We start from the raw sequence: 20,459 nt of genomic DNA, 5'->3' as shown, positions 1-20,459 counted from the left end.
TGTGCATACGTGAAGAAGATTGGACTCTGTATGCTGTTCCTGTTAGATTTCATAGGAAAAAAGGGGTGCATCATGTGCTACATTAGATATTGAGGAAAGGTATACAACACTCACCCACACCAAACCAGTGCTACTGCAATTGCCAGTCTTGTTAGTTGAAGAACAATCCCTCTAATATCTGTGAATTTTTGCTTGCAACTAAATTGGTACAAACTTTGTCAATTATACAATGAATAGGATTTCAGACTGCATATTGGTCAAAGGCTGAGAAACACTCTGAGAATGGCTATGTTTGCTCCATCTACAGCTCTGGTTTCTTGGGGGAGTTTCTTTGGAAGACTACTCAATGCAGAAACCTTACTTGCCAAAGAGCAATTTAAAAATTGGCATTTTCACATGGAACCACACCCCTAGTTGACCTAGGAATTATCTTTCTTGGAAATCTATAATTCTTCTACGTACACCCCAGCTGTTGAAGTTGGCCATTTCCCTACTAAGAGATGAGTGCACTTTTTTACATGCACAGAGTACTTGTTACTCAATTCTCCCCAAAGTTACAACTCGATCCTGTGCATGTTGACTCAGATGTCCATCCAGTAGTCTTACACACAAGTAAAACTGTGTAGAATTTCAGCCAAATTACTGAATTTGCAGTGGGTTTGAAGATATTTTGAAAACAATATTTTGTCTGTGTGTCACAATACAGATTTTGGTGGGATTGGCATGTATGGCTCTTTTTCCATTAAGGTTATCCTCATACTGATGGGGGAAAACCCCAAAACTTTGCCACCCAAGTCAGAATACCACCATTGCTACAAACTGGTTTTTTTGCAAAAACCACATATAATTATTTTCAGAGCTTATAAATGTAACTGTTGCAAAAATGTAAAGAACAGTTGATCAAATATTCTAGATAAAGCACATTCTTAGAAATGAGAGGACTAGTTTGTGATATGTGAATCAAAGGAAATTAGAAGGAAGATCAAGCAAGACGGCCTAGGTACAGAAAAGTCTATACTAAATTTTTGTAACAACACTTACTTTGGGGAGGGGGATTTTGCTAAGAAATCACAATTCCTCATGCCCTCTTGAAAAAAGCATTGTGCTGCAGTCCCTCTCTTAAAGCAGCATTTGTCACTAAAAGGAGGTTAATATTTTCACCCTGTTTGGTGCACCACCTGGAAAGATCACTGAAATTGGGTGTTCTTTTTCTTTGAGGGTGGATGCAGGCAAAATATCTCATGGCAAGGCTTTGCCCCTGATAATACCTATATAAAGCAAATCATGTAAAGAAAAGCCAAAGCAGGAAACATGGCTCAAAATGGCTTGTACAAGGTGGAAGTTACAGCAGGGAATTGTTGGAGACCAATCTGTGGATTGAAACATGAGATAACATACATCTTGTTGTGTTTTCAGCATTCCAAGTCCAGGTCAGCCCTGTTGCTTCCCAAACTGGCATAAGGTGTGCTTCCGTTCGCCTCTTTTGGAGTGTTCTTTCTCTGACACAAGCCTTTATAATCATGCAAGCTCACGACAGACTATTGCCAGCCTGACCTTTACTCCCCAAGGACCACCCCGGGGCCTCAGCACCTTCTGTAACCCCAGATCAATTAGAAAAGGGATGTCTCTCAGCAGAGATGGAACTTCTCAGAGTTAACCCTAGTTCCTCACTCCCTAACAACACGACATTTCTTGTCTAGTTTCAAAAAAGTAATTTACTATGTAAGGGGGAACGATTGTGTAAGTGATAAAGGAACAGTTGCACAGTGAAATCCGCTATACACGTGATCTGGCCTACACATTGACTTCGCGGTAAACAGATAGTAGTTACTTTTGCCATGCTGACAGTCTAGGTAAGATCTTCTTTTTACAATCTGCAATCAGGCACCCTCAGATGTCCACGGAGTTAAATGGGACTTTCTCTTTTGTAAGTATATCATGGATTGTAGTGCCCGAGTATCGTAGCTAGAGATGAGCACGATCCAAAAAATTTTAACGATCCATCGGATTGTGGATCGGCGCCGACAACAATCCCGAATTAACGATCCGCACCGGTCATCTCCCGTTCCCGAGCCGTGGATTGTGGATCGTGGAGGCAAAAGCGGAGGGGCGCCCCGCTGTTCCCAGCGATACAGGAACGTGGGTGATGCCGGCGGCATCTGTGTTTGTGTTTGGCCGTCTGTGTTTGGCCGTCAGAGCTGCCTATCAGGGTTTGCAGGGATGAGATTGGAGTGCCCGTGGCTACAGAACACCCCCTTCCCCCTCCCTCCCCTGCTTAAGATGTTTATAAAGCAGTGTTTCATGAACTTTTAAAGATGTCTTGATTAAACAATTATAACTATTTTCATTGTAATGCAAAGCAGCATCAGGAGGCTGCTGCTGTTCAGCAAATGAGAAGTGGGGAGGTTAACCCATTGCTTTCCAGCTGTTACTCTGATCAAAGTTTTCCTGAAGCCTTTTTTGTCCCCTGCAGGAGAAAAGACAGGAGTCGCCGTACCTTTTTCCTATAGAAAGAAAGCACATCATGCAGTAGTGTTGTCAACTTCCAGGCGGGACCTGGAGATCTCTCAGAACTACAAGTGATCTCCAAATGACAGAGATCCATCCCCTGGAGAAAATAGTAGCTTTGGAGGGTGAACTCTATGGCATTAATACTCCCCTGAAATCCCTCCCGCCCCCTTCCCCCTCCCTCCCCTGGGTGTCTTCTCCCAACTTGTGACTGCTTTGCTGCTCCGTGGTTGGAAGAAAGCCCTGCTGATCAAGGAAAGCTGGGCTTCCATTCGGGTTTCCAGGGCGACAGAAGGAGGGCAAACAGAGCTCAGGCTTTCCCCTGGCTCCGTTGCCAGGGAAATAGATTGCTGGCGCCTGAGTGTCTGGATCCCTGATCCGAGCCCAAACGCAACGATCTAGGCCTCTCCCGATCGCTGGATCGTTGGCCGTGGCTGATCACGATCCGCCGGGTCACGATCATGCGATCGCCATTATCGTGGGTTTTTTTCTATTGTAATGCGGATCGTGCCCATCTCTAATCGTAGCCCCTCCTTTCTGGGATTGGCACTGCAGTTGGCCATGGACAAAGAACAAATCAATCTCATATAACCCAATCTCGTTCCTCCCTTTCCTACCTCTAAGCAGCCCACATTAGCTCTCCTTTAGAAATACATTTTAAAACACCTTTTTAAACATTTTTTCTGCAAATTTGAGGTTTCCCCCCAGGCTCATAGAAGAATACTCCAGTCCCTATCCGCACATGGCCCCATTGTGTGGATTTCTTGACCCACACGCTGAGGCTATAGTTCAGAATTAGATATAGTGGCATTATTACTGTGTAGTAGAAGGATGTATCCGTTATCAACTCAGTCATTTCAAAGTGGTTTTCACTTTAAGTCAATCTCCAAAGATAGAACATATTTATACATTAAGCCAGTTTGGTGTAGTGGTTGACAATGGCAGGGCTCTAATCTCGACAGCTGGGTTTGATTCCCCACTCCTCTGCTTGAAGCCAGATGGGTGACTTTGGGCCCATCACAGCTCTCTCAGAGCTCTCTCAGTCCCACCCACCTCACAGGGTGATTGTCGTGAGGATAATAACAACTCAGTTTGTAAACCTTTCTGAGCGGAAGTTAAGTTGTCCTGAAGGGCAGTATATAAATTAAATGCTGTTGTTATTAAAAATGCATAAGAGCCATACATTTTGTTTGTGACCTCTACAGTCTTATCAGCTCACGGCTTGAAGTTTGAGATAAAATTTTAGGTGGCACCCTCTGCAAACAAGTAGTAAACTTTTCACTGTCATTTCGGGGGGAAAACAATCCCGCTTCCCTCACCCCTCTATTGTCCTTTTACAGTTGATAGTATGTTTAGTTCAAGAAGATGAACTCCAGCAGCTGCAGCAGAATTATTTCAATATATATTTGGGAGCCTGTTAAGGATTGTTGCATTCTGCTAGTCTTAAATGCTTGTTTCATTTCCCCCCACCCCCTTTCTTGAATTACTTTTCTTCAGATTGTTTTTCTTAACATGCCACTTGCATTCCTTATTTGTGGGGCAGTCTGGAGAAATGGAAGATTTTGGAAGAGTGGGTGGGCAGGTCTTGGCAAGGTTATCAGATCCCATTAACGCAAATTAGATTTACCAATTATGCTAATTTAATTTGACTCCCCATTTTGATTCTCCTCTTGCAGTGGTGATGTCAGATATTAGGACGGGATTAAAAGATTATTCCAGCGAAAGATTAACAGCCAAGGAAGTTGAACACAAGAGCGTTTGCAGTACCGACTTTGCAGATCTGCAGAAAGTAAATCATTAAATCGGCACTGAGATACACACGTCACTGGTTCGAACACTAGAAAAGTTGCCCGAGTCCATTCTAGACAAACGGTTCATTTTAAATCTCTTCTTTTTATCTTCAGCTAATCATGGTCATAATTTGAATTCTAAGACCTGCTAATGAGATCTCGTTCCCAGCTATCTCATTAAAAATAGGGGTGGCTAATTGGATGTCTGTGCGAATCTATTTCAAGTAGCCAGAGTTCTTAATCTGCTCATGTCACCCAGAGCTTTTAAACTTTACAGGATATTAAATGTCATTTTAATTTATGTACGCACAAGTGCCCAGTCTTCACAAAGGCAGCCTCAGAATTCTCTGTTGAGACCTGGCAGGTGAGTGCCTGCCTCGTTAGCACTCGCGGCTAAAATAAAACATGTTTTTATCAACATGAGGCTTGCTGCAGAGGAAACTTGCAGGACATTAACAGTGAAATCCTAAACAGAGTTACTCCAGTCTAAACCCACTGGGTTTAGACTGGAGTAACTCTGCTTAGGATTTCACTGTAAATCTTTAAAGCACTTCACAAAACAGCAAAGCACCTTTAAGACTGTTTTGTAGCAAAAAAGTTAGTCGTAAAGGTGCTACTGGACTCTTTACTATTTTGCAACTACAGACTAACATGGCTAACTCCTCTGGATCGATGACCATGGAAAGCACTTTACAACTCTCTGATCTTTTTTTCAGTGACAAAGTAACATGGCAACTTACTTTTGGAATTTGTTATTCATGCATGTGTATTTTGAGAAATGAAAAATCAGTACTTAAGATGCAACCTTCCAATGATGTGTGCATCATACACTCACAAACACACATATATGCAATTTGCAATTGTCTGAAGATAGGGCCATAATCCACCAGTAAGCCCTATTGATCATGCAATGCTCTCATTCAAATTTTCCACTAAACTGGCTCAGAAGAATTTCCTGGTGGAATTTGCTCAAGACTGCAGTTCTGTGAGATATATGGGTGCTCAAAGCTCCATCTTGTCTGGGACCTTCCCAAGCATTGCACTTTCAGATCATATGCGTGTTACTGTCCCTTACACTATAGAAAGCAACAGGTAGGGACTTCATACTAGCAGGAAGAGCTGGCAAACCTACAGGATCCTCCTAAAACTATATTTGGACAACTTGTGTAACTTCTTACCATTGTTGACTATCGGGTGTCTAAAATGGTCATTGCAATATTGAAAGGATCAAGAGGTCTGACCTACTCTGCCTCTTTTGATTTCCTCTGCTGCTGATTTGTTTTATGAAGCATTCCGTTCCTTAACCCTCTGACCGTGGCTGTCGGGAGCAATCTGCTGCTATCGGGAGAGGGAAATCGCCCCTGCAGATAAAGCTGCCTCTCCTGCTGTGGTTGGCTTCAGGTCCATTTCTAGGATGAGGCCTACAATCGTCAAGCCACCCATCTGGAGTTGAACCAGCTATTTATTTAAGGCACAGTTCATCACATGCTAAGCACTATGTGCCATCTAATCCTGTACATGTTTAGTCAGAAGAAACTTCCAAAGAGATCAGTGGTGTTTACTCCCTTAGTAAGCATGCATGAGAGTGCTGCTTTAATTCTTCCTAATTTCTCCTGTGTAAGCTTCAGTTCTTCCTAATTTCAAGTGGAGAGCTACCTCCGTGGTTTAATCTCTCCCACTGAAGTCAATTGGATTCAACCCTGTTTAACTTTGGATGGCTTGGGGTCTTGTTGGGTTTTTAAAAATTCTGTCTGCATACACACACATGAACGATCATCTAGCCTGGATCTAACCAACTTGCTAACCAAAGTATGGTGGGAGAGGTTGTCAAATACCTTGCTAAAATCAATATATATTGAAATCAGCTGTTTCCACAATGCAATAAGATTAGTTTCTTTCAAAAACTGACCTAATGAATGTTGCACCTCCCCACCCAGGGGTTAAAAATAAAATATGTATGGTACCTTGAGAGCAAAATGGGGATGCTGTGTTAGTGAAGTAGTATGAAAAGCACAGTGACTGTGCCATGCATCTGACGAAGAGAGCTGTGGTTCTCAAAAGCTTATGTTACAACGAAGTTGGTAAGTCTTAAAGGTGCTACTGGACTCTTGAATGGTCTTCAGACTGTATCTTTTGTTAGGTCCAAACAGACAGTTTTTAAAAGACAGCATGCTGGTTTTGGTGTTATGTACTTAATGTATTACACTAATATTTACTTAAATGCACTTGGTTTCTTTTTCACTGTGTTATTTTCTACTCTCATATTATTATTATTATTATTATTATTATTATTATTATTATTATTATTAGGTAAAGGTGCAAACACTGAGTCATTACTGACCCATGGAGGGACATCGCATCACGGCATTTTCTTGGCGGACTTTTGTTACGGGGTGGTTTGCCCATTGCCTTCCTCAGTCATCTACACTTTACCCCCAGGAAACTGGGTACTCGTAACCTCGGAAGGATGGAAGGCTGAGTCATCCTTGAGCCGGCTACCTGAACCCGGCTTCTGCCAGGATCGAACTCAGGTCGTGAGCAGAGCTTGGGCTGCAGTACTGCAGCTTACCACTCTGTGCCACGAGGCTCTTCATTATTATTTTTTATTATTATTATTTATTATTATTATTTATTATTATTATTATCTAAAGAATTTTTATGCATTCTTAATTATCTAACAAGCTATGTTCCAATGGAGGGAAGGGAGAAAATATGACACGGGTTTAGTGATCTCACTTATATGTAAATTTCTGACTTGTTTTTATTGGAGGAAAAAGAAGTCCTGTTGACTGGATCCAGTATTAAGAGAACGAGGAAGAGCCCGTTCTAAACTCAGGGAACCACATGGAATACTTCCTTAAGGAAGCTCCATCCACCTCTCTTACTCTTTCACCATGGCCTGCGGGCAGCATCTGTAGAAGAAACTGAAAGAAAGAAAGAAACAAATGTTAAAACATTATGGACAGTCAAGGCAATTAGCTACACGGAGAGTTGTATTTTGTCATGGTGAATCATACTTCTCTCACAATAGCCCTTGTCTGACAACTATACCAACATGATATCAGTGTGTATTGGTGGTGGTGGGGGAATCTTGCTTCATTAAAAGAGAAATGATAAAGTGGTGGCAGCCACTGCACTGTGGATTGATGGACAGGACACAGGGCTCCACTAGCCACGCCATTGGACTGTGGCCTCAGCAACCTGCTTTTGCATCCCATTTCAAGGTAGGGGAGCTCTGGGGAATTTGTTGTATCTTATACCTCTTTGTAGACCCATCAACTGAACGTAGCTCCTCTTGATTTCAATACAATTTGCTTGTATGTAATGTCCCTTATCTAACTATGTTCTTGCACAGTTGGGACTGCAAAGACAGAGTCTACTTATGGAAACAGTAATCACACCAGTCAACTGTTCAGTGAAAGTGGTGGGGGCTCAATCCACTACCTCAGACAGGTTACTAGTCTTATGACTGATAGTCTCCCTGGGTTCTGGTGAATGTAACCCTCAGAAGTTGGATTACAGAACCACCACGGCTGTCATAGCATACCCCAGTTCCTAATCCATCTAATGATATGCGCGCATGAGCCTATTCCCCCATTCCCCTACAGTTCTTCACTGGATCACAATAAATGTGTTCAGGATCTTTCACTCCCCAACCAGGTACTGGTTTTGACTCATAAGACCTATGCCAGAATTTCTCATGGAGAACCCTACAAGCCCACCAGCCCCTTTTGGACTTTAGGAAAGACCATTCTCTAGGTTTCTGCACACCCACAAGAACTAAGAACACAGCCTCCTCAAACATAGCCCCTATTTAGCAGAATCCGTGTCCTAAAAGAGCTACAAGTGTATGGAAATAGACTGGCCAACGTCAAGCCCATTTTAAGTCATTTCAGCAGGAGATAATTGTACATATACTAGTGCTTAACTTTCTCCCATTGAAATCTGTGGGTCTTAAAAGTGGTTAATCTTGGCTGACTGCGCCCCGTTAAGTGACTGGAAACAGTTGCAGGGGGGAGGCAGGATCTCCAAGTTGGGGAAAGGGTTATACTGTCCTTTCCCTCCAGGGATTCTCTCCTGCCGAAGTGCTCCCAGCCCCCACATTAGCATTAGGAGATAAACATGGGGTCCCCCCACCCACCCACTTTTGCATCCTTTGGAGGCTAGCCGTTTTTTGTGGTAAAGAGTAAATTAATAAAAAGGTCCAGAAGGGTGATGGCAGGAAGAAAGGAATGTGTGAGTGAAATTGTGCTACTCAGAGGAAAGATAGCGGGGAGAAAAAGAGAGAAGTGTGGGTCGTATGTGTAACCAAAAGATCAAGCTCCAGATTGCAGACTTCTTTACTTTTCCCCAATGAGAAAACCTCTCTGCATGTAGAAAAGTAGCAAGGCAGAGAGAAAAGTTAGTCTAACTCCAACAGGAAATAGGATTACCTAGACCCATTTCAATCCAACTATAGACCCAGTTTTGCAACTGAACCTACACAAGCTGCCTTAATGGATGACCTTTGATGGGAAAGAGATGGGGGACCGTGGCCCCTACTGATTCTTCTGGACCTCTTGGCAGCTTTCAGTTACTTCAGCCATGGCATCCTTCCAGACAAGATGGATATTTGGGATACTGAACTCTATTGGTTCTAGACTTGTCTGGCTGATGAGTACCAGACTAGGTACTGAAAGACATCTGCTCTGCTCTATGCTGCGGGGATTCCCTGAGGGCTACATTTTGTCCCCCCATACAGTTTAACATTTACATGAAATCACTGGAAGAGGTCATCAGTAGCCACCGTGAGCACAGGGAGATAAGATGGGATATAAATATTTTAAATGCATAAATAAATAGCCAGGAATGGGAGCAAAATGTCATCAATATGTTCGTGAGACTCTATTCTCCTTTTAATCAGATGTTTGGAGGCACTAATGAGCTGAATGCAGGCCAATAAACTAAAGACAGATGCTTTTGGTTGCAGCTGGTTGACCCAGAAGATATGGCTGCATGCATCCATACCATGGTAACTTTGAGGCTAGACTACTGTAATACACTGTACATGGGTCTGCCCTTGAAGACAATGTGGGAACTCAATCTTTGGTTTGATTGCTATTGGAAACGAGAGAGCAAGACTACACACATGACACATATTCTGCAGTTAGTTACTAGGTTCAATTCTAGGTTCTGTTTACTGCCTACAAGCCCTTTCATGGTCTAGGAAACATGTATCTACAGGATCAGCTCTTGATATATGCCACTGTGGCAGCTTCACTCATTTGAAAACAGCTGCCCATACCAGAGCATTCTCTGTCATGGTTTCCTCCAGTTGGAATGGCCTGTCTTCACATTTGTGAAGTACAGGAAATTTTCACTGTATTACACTGTTTTTATTGCCTTGCTCACCAGTGTTGCAATTCATGTCTGTTACCTTATTTGTAGGTATTATATTGTTATATGGTATGTATTGTACAGTTTTTTGTCCATTGTTCTCTAATTCTGTAATCCACTGTAGATTGTATGTTTTACGTTGTTTTTGTTGCATTGTATTAATTATATAATCTGCCTTGAATCTCAATGAGAAAGCCAGACTATAAGTGAAGTAAATAAATAATGCTAACCAAGGAATGAGGAGTCGGCCTGTTTTGGATAGGATTGCCTTCACTCGAAAGGTCAGATCTACAGCTTTGGGGCACTAGGAGATCTATTGATGCAGATTGATAGCTGGGTCTCTTCTTGGTGCGTAGCCCCTTAAACTCAGTAGGTTCCTCAGAAGAGTCTCTTCTTGGAAATGTGAGATCTAGCCAGTTATCCATGCTGTGATTATAACCAGCTTGATTACTGCAATGGTGCTCCACGTGGGACTGCCTTTGAAGACTCTTTGGAAACCTCAACTAGTGCAGAATGAAGCAGCTGCAGTGCTAACACATCTGCACAAGAAGATATCTTGCCACTTCTGAAGGAGTGGTAGTGATAGCCTGTTTGTTTCCAAGCTCAATTCAAAGTATTGGCGCTGACTTTTAAAAGCCTTAAATCGACTGGGACCTCAGTCCCTTATAAACTGACTTCTGCCATATGAATTTGCCAGAATATTAAGAACAGCATCCGGGCCCCTGTTGAACGTGCTTCCGTTTACTGAAGTGAGGTCGGTGACCACGAGGGGCAGAACCTGTTCCGTGGTGGCACCTTTCTTATGGAACTCCCTCAATGCCACTAGACACGTCTCCTGGTCTTTCAATGAATTGGTATGTATGAGTAGCTAGCTTTGCTGCTTATATCTGTATATATAATACTACTTTATGTAAGGGCTATGGCTCAGTGGAAGAGCTTTGCATGCAAAATGTCCCTGGTTCAATTCCAAGCATCTCCAGTTAAAAGAACCAGGCAGTAGGTGATGTGAAAGACCTCTAGCAGAGACACTGGAAAGGCACTGCCACGCCGAGGAGATGATACTGACCTTGATGGACCAGTGTTCTCAGTCAGTATAAGGCAGCTTCATATGTATGTGTCTTGCTTTTTAAAATCTGCTGCCAAATGGACATGTTTTTTAATTGATAGTTGTAGTTTTTATTGTTTTAATGCTGCTGGGTAGTATTGGATTTTTATTGTTTATGATTTGCTTATTGATAACTGTTTATGCATGTACCTTGGCTTATTTTTATCTATTTATTTTACCTTATTTACATTCTGCCTTTCTCGCTGAGACTCAAGGTGGATTACACAGTGTAAGTCAATGCAGTCAATAGGACGGGACATCCAATAATCAATGTAATAGGATTAGGGTGAGGAAAGTTGTTGTTGTTGATGATGATGATAATGATAGCACTTATATACCACTCTTCGAGACAGATTAGTGCCCCACTCAGAGTAGTGAACAAAGTCCCACATTAAAGCTGGGGCTGAGAGGAGTGGTTGACCCAAGGCCACCTGCTGAGGGCATGGCAGCAGTGGGATTAGAACAAGCAGAGTGTTGATTTGCAGCCCAACCATTAAACCACTTTGTGAACCATGATGTAAATAGCATGAATAAATGTATGTAAATAAATGATGTAAGTAATCTCAGATATCCTTTTTTTCAATGTGATGCAGAAACATTTGTTTCAGGAGAAGCTTTAAAATATGCCACATTCGCCACACGCAGCTTGAAGTGCAACTGTCCAAGCTAAGCTTTACCATTCTGATCCACTACTTGAAAAAACTGGTGCAAAAAAAAAAAAAAGGAAAATGCAAAGAGACGGGAGCGAAGGGGAACAAACGTATGCAGACACCACACATATCCGAGAGATATTTCGAATGCAGTTTATTTGCTTTGTCATTTGCGAGAAAAATGGGGGGAGTTTTCCCCTCCAAAATGTAGGTATGGAAACCAAACTGTCTTGAACTCTCTCATTTTGTCCTCAAGCAACTTCTTCCTGACCTCAGCTGAAGACAGATTCCGCTCTTTCTCTTTCTTCTTCGGAGTTTCTGAATTCTTTCTTTGACTGTCCAAACTGTTGGTTTTGGAATCAGCTTTGTCCTATCATGTATAAACGGGCATTAATATTGTCATAGGGAAAGGGAGTGGGAAGGACAGGGAAGTTTCCAGCGTCAACCATGGCATTCTTGCAGTGCAATCCTGAACAGAGTCACAACCTTCTAAGCCCACTGCAGTCAATGGGCTCAGAAGGGTGCAACTTTGCTAAAGATTGCAATTTGTACATCCTGCCCCTGCTGTCAGTTGTAATTCTGTACCTATGCATCATCTTTTACCTTGGAGAAGATGTATGCTGAATTGGGTTCGGGTATGAAACTGATTTTAAACTGAGCCTGTGCTCCAGTCACTTGGGCCATTTTCACACTGCTTACCGGCCACGGAACATTGCGCTGAGCTCCCGGAACGACAGCGTCTTCCTGTTGTTCTTGCACAAAATCACTCCAGGAAGACGCTGTCGTTCCGGGAGCTCGGCGCGATGTTCCGTGGCTGGTAAGCAGTGTGAAAATGGCCTTGCCCTTGAATCCGGTGAAGAAGCTCAATCCATCTAAAACAAGCTTTTGAGCACTCAACACTTGGTTTAGAAATCTCGAGCACAAACTGGATGCGCAACAAAATGTGGATACTGCCTAGCCACACTCCATTGCTTTCAACAGGATATGCTACGTCCCCATCCGTGGTCTGTTGCAAACAGACAATCTAAAATACTTACTCCCAGAGCAACTAAAACCATCTTCTCCAGGAGAAATCGTAGACATCTGTCTTCTCAACTCTATGACGCTCATCTACAACCCACTGTGAAGAACGTATTTGGGAGCAGGGGGAGAGACACACGCAACTATCTATTATTGTTTAAATGTTGCTCTGATTTTCAGCCCAGTGTGTGAAATGGGAGTAGGGCAGGAGCAGCCATTATTATTGGGTGAACAAAGGACAGGATTTTGGTACATGCTGCAGCAGCAGTAGATGAGCAGAAAGTGACTTTCCGGAAAAATTTTACCTTCATGCAGAGAATGCAACAAGTTTTTATACAAAACTGCACAGTTGTGGCTTTTTCAAAAAGAGGTTCTGTCCCTTTAACAGCGGCATAAACGGGCAGAATGAGCGTTAATACTATGGAGTGGCAAAGGGCAGAATTATGCATAACATGTAGTTCCATTATTCTTTTTACACGTTTTTTAAACAAAATGCAGCTGCTGGCATTGCAATTTGAAGGAAGGGGGGCTGGTGTGGAGAAAGGGTTTATTTTGCCCTTTGCCTTTGATGCACTCTCCGATTGAAAATTACCACCTCAAGCTGGTTTTACCCCCACCCACCCCTTACACACTAGGGAAAAATAATACCTTAGCACAAGTAGTTTTTTATGGGTTAGCAGTGTTGATCTGCAGTAGAACAGCAGGATTTGAGTCCAGGGACACCATAGCGACCTGAAAACCTGGTTAGTCTCTAAGGTGCTACTGGCCTCAAATCCTGCTGTCCAGTGGAGGTTGAAACAGATAGGAGGGGTGGTAATTTTCACCAGGAAAATGGACTCCTAAGTTCAAATCTCACCTCAGTCATCATGACCTTGCTATGTGGACTGAGGCAAGCCACTGTTCTCTTAACCTCAGTTACCCACTATCTGCCATACGGGGTACATAGGTACCAGTATTAGCCACCTTGGGAAAAAACAAAATCCTGCCCTTAAGTCATAGCTGACTTATGGCAACCCCTGGTGGGATTTTCATGGCAAGAGACGAACAGAGGTGGATGGCCATTGCCTGCCTCTGCAGCCCTGGTCTTCATTGGAGGTCTCCCATCCAATTACTAACCAAGGCTGGCCCTGCTTAGCTTCTGAGATCTGATAAGATCAGTCTCTCCTGGGCTATCCAGGTCAGGTTATTAGCCATCTTAGAGAGGGGTTAAGATTTCTGAAATGCCACATGCAAATGTACTCTGTGACATCCTTGGAACACTTGGGACATGCTACGCAAACAGTAAGTCTTAAACTCAACAGGGGAAGCCTTTCCTAGCATGGAGCTGTAGCAACAGAAAAAGAATCCGTTGATTTTGGCTTGTTATGCAGCCACTAAAACCACAACGCCTGTCTCCATAACAAATGGGCAAGAGCCCAATATTCTGGATGCAGAAACATGGTTTTCTGCATGCACAAAAGAAATGATGCATTTTATTTTTCCTTAAGTGGCGGGGGAGGGCGGCGGCAAAGATGCTGGCTATGCCCGCCTCTAACTAAAATGTAGACCAGACTAGATACCTCTCTAGGGTTTCTCACCTGAGTCTAACTTGAACTGGATGTTTTAAAACGCTGCCTCTGTAAATCTTTATCCTCCTTACATTATTGGCTTTCACCATGGATTCCTACTCTTAACTGTTTTATTTTGTTTATTAAATTATCACATGACCATAGCATTGCATAGCATCTGAGCGATTTACAATAAAACAGAATACAAATAGCATACAACATACATAATTATAAAAAAGGAATACAATTCAACCTACAATAGAATACAAAGTAAAATACAATAAAATACAATAATATACAAAATTAACAATATCTCTAAAATCACATTACAATCACGCTATAAATGTTCACAGGCAAGAATTAAACCCAAGGATTCCTCAGGTTTAAATTCTTCATTCAGACAATAGTCCTCTGACATGCAACAGCATCCAGCTGTTCTCCTAGAAGCTGGCAGACAAATAACAAGTGAATCTTCGTATGCATGGCACAAGTTAGCTGAGGAGACGATCAATGAGAAGGCTGTAGAATTGATGGCAAACCTCTGTTCTTCTGTTGACCAGGGACATTTGGATGCTTGGGTTTCTAGGCAACCATAACATTTCCAGCAATTCCTAGAGAGGCGTGATGTCACTTCCAGGTTTTCACAAGAAATGATGTCACGCTGTCAGCTCAACAGTGATTTTTAAATTTTTCTCTTCCACCAAGTGGTGGCAGGAACCAATAAGCAGGGGCAGAGGATGCTCTTCCCTGGCAGGAAGGTGGCAACTCTGCCCCCACCCCCTCCATCGCCGGCTGTATGAACTCCAAGATACTTTTTGTAACACTGCTAATTTCATGCGCCTGATGCTCAGTCCTTTGTCTGGACTGAGAGGGTTGAGAAATAAGATCATACAGCTTGTGACTCACCGAATAATAAACGTGTGCTTATATACTACCCTTCTGGGCAGATCAGTGCCCCACTCAGAGCGGTGACCAAAGTCAGTGTTATTATTATCCCCACAATACAGCTGGGGAGCTGGGGCTGAGAGGAGTGGCTGACCCAAGGCCCTCTGCAGAGCTCAAGGCAGCAGTGAGAGTCGAACCAGCAGAGTGCTGATTCACAGCCCAACCACTTGACCTCTGTGCTACAGCAGCTCTCTTGGTGCAATACAGCTACCAAGCTATGTGTGGTGGTGGCCCAACAATAATTTGAAAAGCCTTATGGTTTTGCCATCTGCAAAAACAGAGGGCTGGTCTGTCTGTCTATCATGCTGATATCTCACCTTATCACCTCAAGGCAGATAACAAAGTAGCAGCACATTGCAAATACATAAAACACAATATAAAAGTCAGTGAGATAAAAACAGCACACAAGATAAGAAGGGGTTCTTCAAGTGGGTAACTGTGTCGGTTTGCAATAGAACAGCAAGATCTGAGTCTAGTAGCACCTTAAAGACCAACAAGATTTCTAGGGTATGAGCGTTCAAGAGCCAAAGCTCCCTTTCATCAGATGCTCCTTTCATCAGATAAGAACTGTACAACCAGATCTACCAAAATCATTTATAGTCTCTCTGCATGAGACATCTGACATGTGACAAACACGTGTCGGGAGATGCAATGTTAGCCGGGAAGGGTAGTTTAAAAAGACAGAGCTGGCAGCTGGGCAAAGACTTTGCTATACACTGGAGCTGTGTGAAGGGGCTGTAAAATGCCAGACGGGAAACTTCAGCCCATTATAACCCCTCCAGGTCCAAGCCTGGCTCTGGAAGGCAGCTCCAGCCCATTTCCATTCCTTGCTGCCCTCTGGTTGCGATCCCACACAGTTTTACATTGGAGAAGTGAAATTGACAGAGCCTTCCCGGAGGTGATGACTTTAACAAACCCTCTGAGAGGTGATCTCCACCAACTCTGTCTCTTTAAACTACTCTTCCTGGCTAACATTGTGTCACCCTACACTAGACGAACATGCACCCGAGGCATCTTGTGAAGAGAGACTCTTAGCGTCCACTAAATGCCTTTGGAAATAAGACCATTGTACATGCCTTCCTAAATGCAAGCACTCTAGTAAGCCACTTCAAAGGACATCTTCTGGACATGGAGCACGGGTCACCGGGGGTGAGGGGGAATAATGGTGAATTTCCTGCATTGGCCAGGGGGTTGGACTAGATGACCCTGGAGTCCCTTCCAGCTCTATGATTCTATGACTGGTTCTACCACAGAAAAAGCCCCTGACCCAACTGTTGCCAAATGGACAGACATGCCAGACGATGCCACAAGGCAGGTCTGCAGTGTTAGAACGGCAGGATAGGGCAGTGTCTCTTTGCACCAAGTACATACACAGCTACTGTGTAAGGGGTAGCAGAGCCTATAAAGATGCAGTGGTCAGTTCCCTCTGTATCTTTTGTTCTGCTGCTGTCTCTTTGATCTCAGATTGTTCTTCTCAGGGACTTCCCTCCGTCAGCTCTCCATCTTTGTTCTCGCTCTCCGTTCTCCCAGCATCCATCCTAGCTAGAATGCCTGTCTCTCCATTCCGATCACAGTATGGATTTCTTTAACAATAAAGAATACCTGTTTCTTTCCCAAAGCAACAAGTGTAATGAGGAAAAGTCTTATTCTACAGCAGCCTCCCTCCCGCTTGTGCACAGACAGCTCCTGCTAACATGAAGAGGTCAGCTGGAATACAATGGGAAAGGTAGTTCAAAAAATATGAGGGCCTGCCCTAGGCCGCAGAGGGTTTTAAAGGTAATTACAAATATGTGCAGTAGCCTAGCACTGGAGGTATATGTTCCAAAGAGCTGACAACAAACAGGAGTCCCACTGCTGCACTGAAACATCTAAGACGTCTTCAAAAACAGCCCAATGTAGAGAGTGTGACAGGAGTCCGATCTGAAGCCTGGATCAGGATGGTGTGGTTAGCAGAGTTTTAGAGTTCAGAATATGAGCTAGATGTCGTTGAAATAAGGTGGGCTCAGCAACAGTGTCAGACTTTTTATCCATCAACAAATCTAGAACGCCTCTGGGAGTGTTGCCGGGTCCACGCTGGGAAATTCATGGGGATTTGGGGCTGGGGCTTGGAGAGGGCGGATTTAAGGAGGGACTTCAGTGGGGTATAATGCCATAGAGTCCCCCCTTCAAAGCAGCCATTTTCTCCATGGGTACTGATCTCTGTCACCTGGAGATCAGTTGTTCTTCCAGGAGATCTTCAGCCACCACCTGGAGGCTGGCAACACTACCCCAGGCCCTTAACTTGCTCTGCCAAAGAAAGGTTAACCCTAGATGAGACTGGTAAAAATAATACCAGCCAAACACTCTGCCTTCCCAACCCATATCACCTCCATTTTGTCCATCTTGTTTGTTGGCCCTCAGCCACCTGACCGAAGCCCAAAGACATTGTCCCAGGACCTTCATACCTGGTCTCTTGAGACTTAGATATAACAACAACAACAACATTCAGTTTATACACTGCCCTTCAGGATAACTTAATGCCCACTCAAAGCAGTTTACAAAGTATGTCATTATTATCCCCTCAACAACAAACACCCTGTGAAGTGGGTGGGGCTGAGAGAGCTTTGAGAGAGCTGTGACTGACTCAAGGTCACCCAGCTGGCTTCAAGTGGAGGAGTGGAGAATCAAACCCGGTTTTCCAGATTAGAGTCCCACGCTCTTAACCACGATACCAAACTGGCTCTCTAATGAGATATAAATTGGGTGTCACCTGCATATTGGTGACAACCATCTTCAAAGCTCCTAATGATATCAGTGAAAGGTTTAACATGAAATTTAAAAAACACTGGGGATAAAGCGCATGCTTGCGGTGCCTGCACATCGAGTCCCAACCAGCTGCCTCTTCCTCTCCTATGAGAACTTTTTATTTCCTGCCAACAAGAAGAGTGCAAAACCAATGGAGGGTTGTCCTTTTTTCCACAAACACTGGCTGTAGTCAATCCACTAAAACATCATGGTCAACCATATCACACCTGCTGATAGACCAACGCTAGGGATAGCCCTTATCGTATTGCAGTTAAGCAACCAAGACCGATAGTTCCGCTTCGGTCCTGAATCCCAGCCTCAAACGAGTCAAGAGCAGATCATCTAGAAATGCAGGGAGTTCCTCTGGCACAATCTTCTCAACCCTCTTTCCCAAGAAGGGGGGATTAGACACAGGTCGATTACTGCCCGCATCCATCTCAAGATGGCTTCTTAAGAACGAATCACAGCTTCCAAACACCCTTTAGTTAGGGGACTTTCTACTTTCTCCTGGCATGGCCAAGACGGGCAATGATCCAATCTGAGGAAAGTGTCTTCACAACCTCAAGTACTCTGTGGGAATCAGTCAGGGAATTGTTGTGGAAATGGTCTCTCTGCAACCAGGGGTCAGTCCATTAGTTGCTGTCGGTTTGCTGCTTGGGTTTTGCCTCTTACCATAGGCATGTAAAGAGTGCAACCTCCCTTGATCTTTCCCTAGTACTAAGCTGATATTTCTGCTAAGAATAACATGCCAGCAGCAAGAAGATCTTTAAGCAAAGCTGGAAGGTAAAACAAAACAAGAAAAACAGTTGAGCAAGGCACCAGATATGGGCCCAGCTCACTGGCCGCGAGAGCACTATAGAGATAGATACAGAATACGTTAGCATGCATGATACAATAATATTATAAGATGACTACAGAAAAACAACCTTCCCTCCCCCTCCCATTCCAGAGCTCTGGGACCACTCCGTTGCACAACCGCAAGCTCAATCTGGCCTTTGCGTGTTGGCAAGTGAGGGGTACCGAGTTCTTGTTCCATCCCTCTTTTATAGGGAAATATCAAAGACTTGCCTCATTAATATCTTAATCAATCGCATTGTCTTTGTTCTTGAAAGACAGTTCCGTCGAAAGTCCTTCATGTAAACACAAGTCTACACATCCTTTACCTCTGTGATAGACGGCATCTTTGATATGTATTTGACTACATTGTAAATTACACAGGAATGTTCACACTTCACTGGCTGAGGATTTTAGACACCTTGTTTTCCCAAAGATAAGCTGTTTGTTGTTTACCCTTTTGGTGATTTATATGTAGAAGGCCAGGGGACCCTTAAAGAGGTCTCAAACAATTAACTTTTATGGTCTTATCTGTTCCCTGTGCGGGGTCGAGACCTTCCCAGGAACTGCGACTTAATTCTGCAGTGAGGGAGGGAGAGTCTTCGGAAGATTTCTTTCTTTCTTCCCTTTTTTTTTTCTTTCAGACTGTAGCTGGCTCCCTATTTCTAACATGAGCCAGAAAAGGCCTGGTTCCGACCCACCAACAAATTCTGACAACAGGAATCGAACCTGAAACTATCCTTAGAATTCTGGTGAGGTTGCCACTGATACTCCCAGCACCCGATCTGCCCTCAAACTGGCATCTAAGCTGAAGCAGTGAGACTTCAGTCTGGATCCTATGCATGTGTTCCATGTGACTACATAGTCTCTGCTGTGGAAGGCGTTTCCTTCCGCACTAGCACTTACTTCCGTTTGCACAAGATCAATAGTTTTCAATGAGCTTTGCACAAATGGAAATGCGAGCGCACAAGGAAGTGTGCTCTGTGATGGAGACCATCTACCATGCAGAGTCCATGCTTTATTTGCAAAGAATTGAGAAAAAGCAACACAACTTAATATGCAGATCAGAATCAACAAGAGAGCTAGGCACGGATGCCATTAGTCCCTGAACGAACCCAAATAATTTTGCTGGATGAGATTAAGGGGTAAAAGGAGGGGGAAACCTTTCCCTTTTTACATTTCAGTGGGGTTTCCCCCTCCTTTTCACATTTCAGCAGGTTCCTAGGTATCCCTTGTTGTTTGGATGAGATTAAGGGCCAAAATACACAACGTGACATCCATGTGTCCAGACATGGGTTCCTAACCCAATCCAGTTACACGTTTTAAAAAGCTCTCAGTTTCTCTGATTGGCTGCACACAGGGCACAGGGGAGGGAGAAGCTTTGGGCTTCCTTCCTGCAGCATTTTCACCACTGGAAATAGCCCCTCGGGGGAATCTGTTTGCCCCTTTCTGTGGCACCACATGTGCATTCCTGGGCATGTGAAGCGCATACAACCACCAATTAAGTCGGGAACCCATGTCCTCACACTAGAGTTGCCAACCACCAGGTAGGCCTGGAGATCTCCAGATTTACAGCTGATCTCCTGAAGACACAGACCAGTTCCTCTGAGAAAAGTGATACTCTGGAGGGTGGACTCCACAGCATGATAACCTGCCGAGGTCCCTCTGCTCTCCAAACCCTCCTCTCCCCAGCCTCTGCCCTCAAACCTCCAGGTATTTCCCAGCTCAGGAATGTCAGCCTTACCTGACACATGGATTTCATGTTGTGTATTTTCTCCCTTAGCTTACGCAACGGGAGCAGGAAAACATAAAGCAAGCCCAAAAATGTGGCTGATGTATCACATTAGATGGGGTGAATCACAGCTTGGACCATTCTTCTCGTGAAGGTATACACCCCGTG

At 43.8% G+C, this 20,459-nt stretch overlaps 1 protein-coding gene across 1 annotated transcript in view; it reads right to left on the bottom strand.

The window, feature by feature from the left end:
* LOC129336953 (protein FAM47E-like) overlaps window positions 1-20,459 on the bottom strand; it is a 55,975-nt gene that overhangs the window by 2,096 nt on the left and 33,420 nt on the right. The window lies entirely within an intron of this gene.

The sequence above is a fragment of the Eublepharis macularius genome, chromosome 10 (assembly GCF_028583425.1).
Source record: "Eublepharis macularius isolate TG4126 chromosome 10, MPM_Emac_v1.0, whole genome shotgun sequence".
Lineage (NCBI taxonomy): Eukaryota > Metazoa > Chordata > Lepidosauria > Squamata > Eublepharidae > Eublepharis > Eublepharis macularius.
This window is presented reverse-complemented; position numbering and strand designations above follow the sequence as displayed.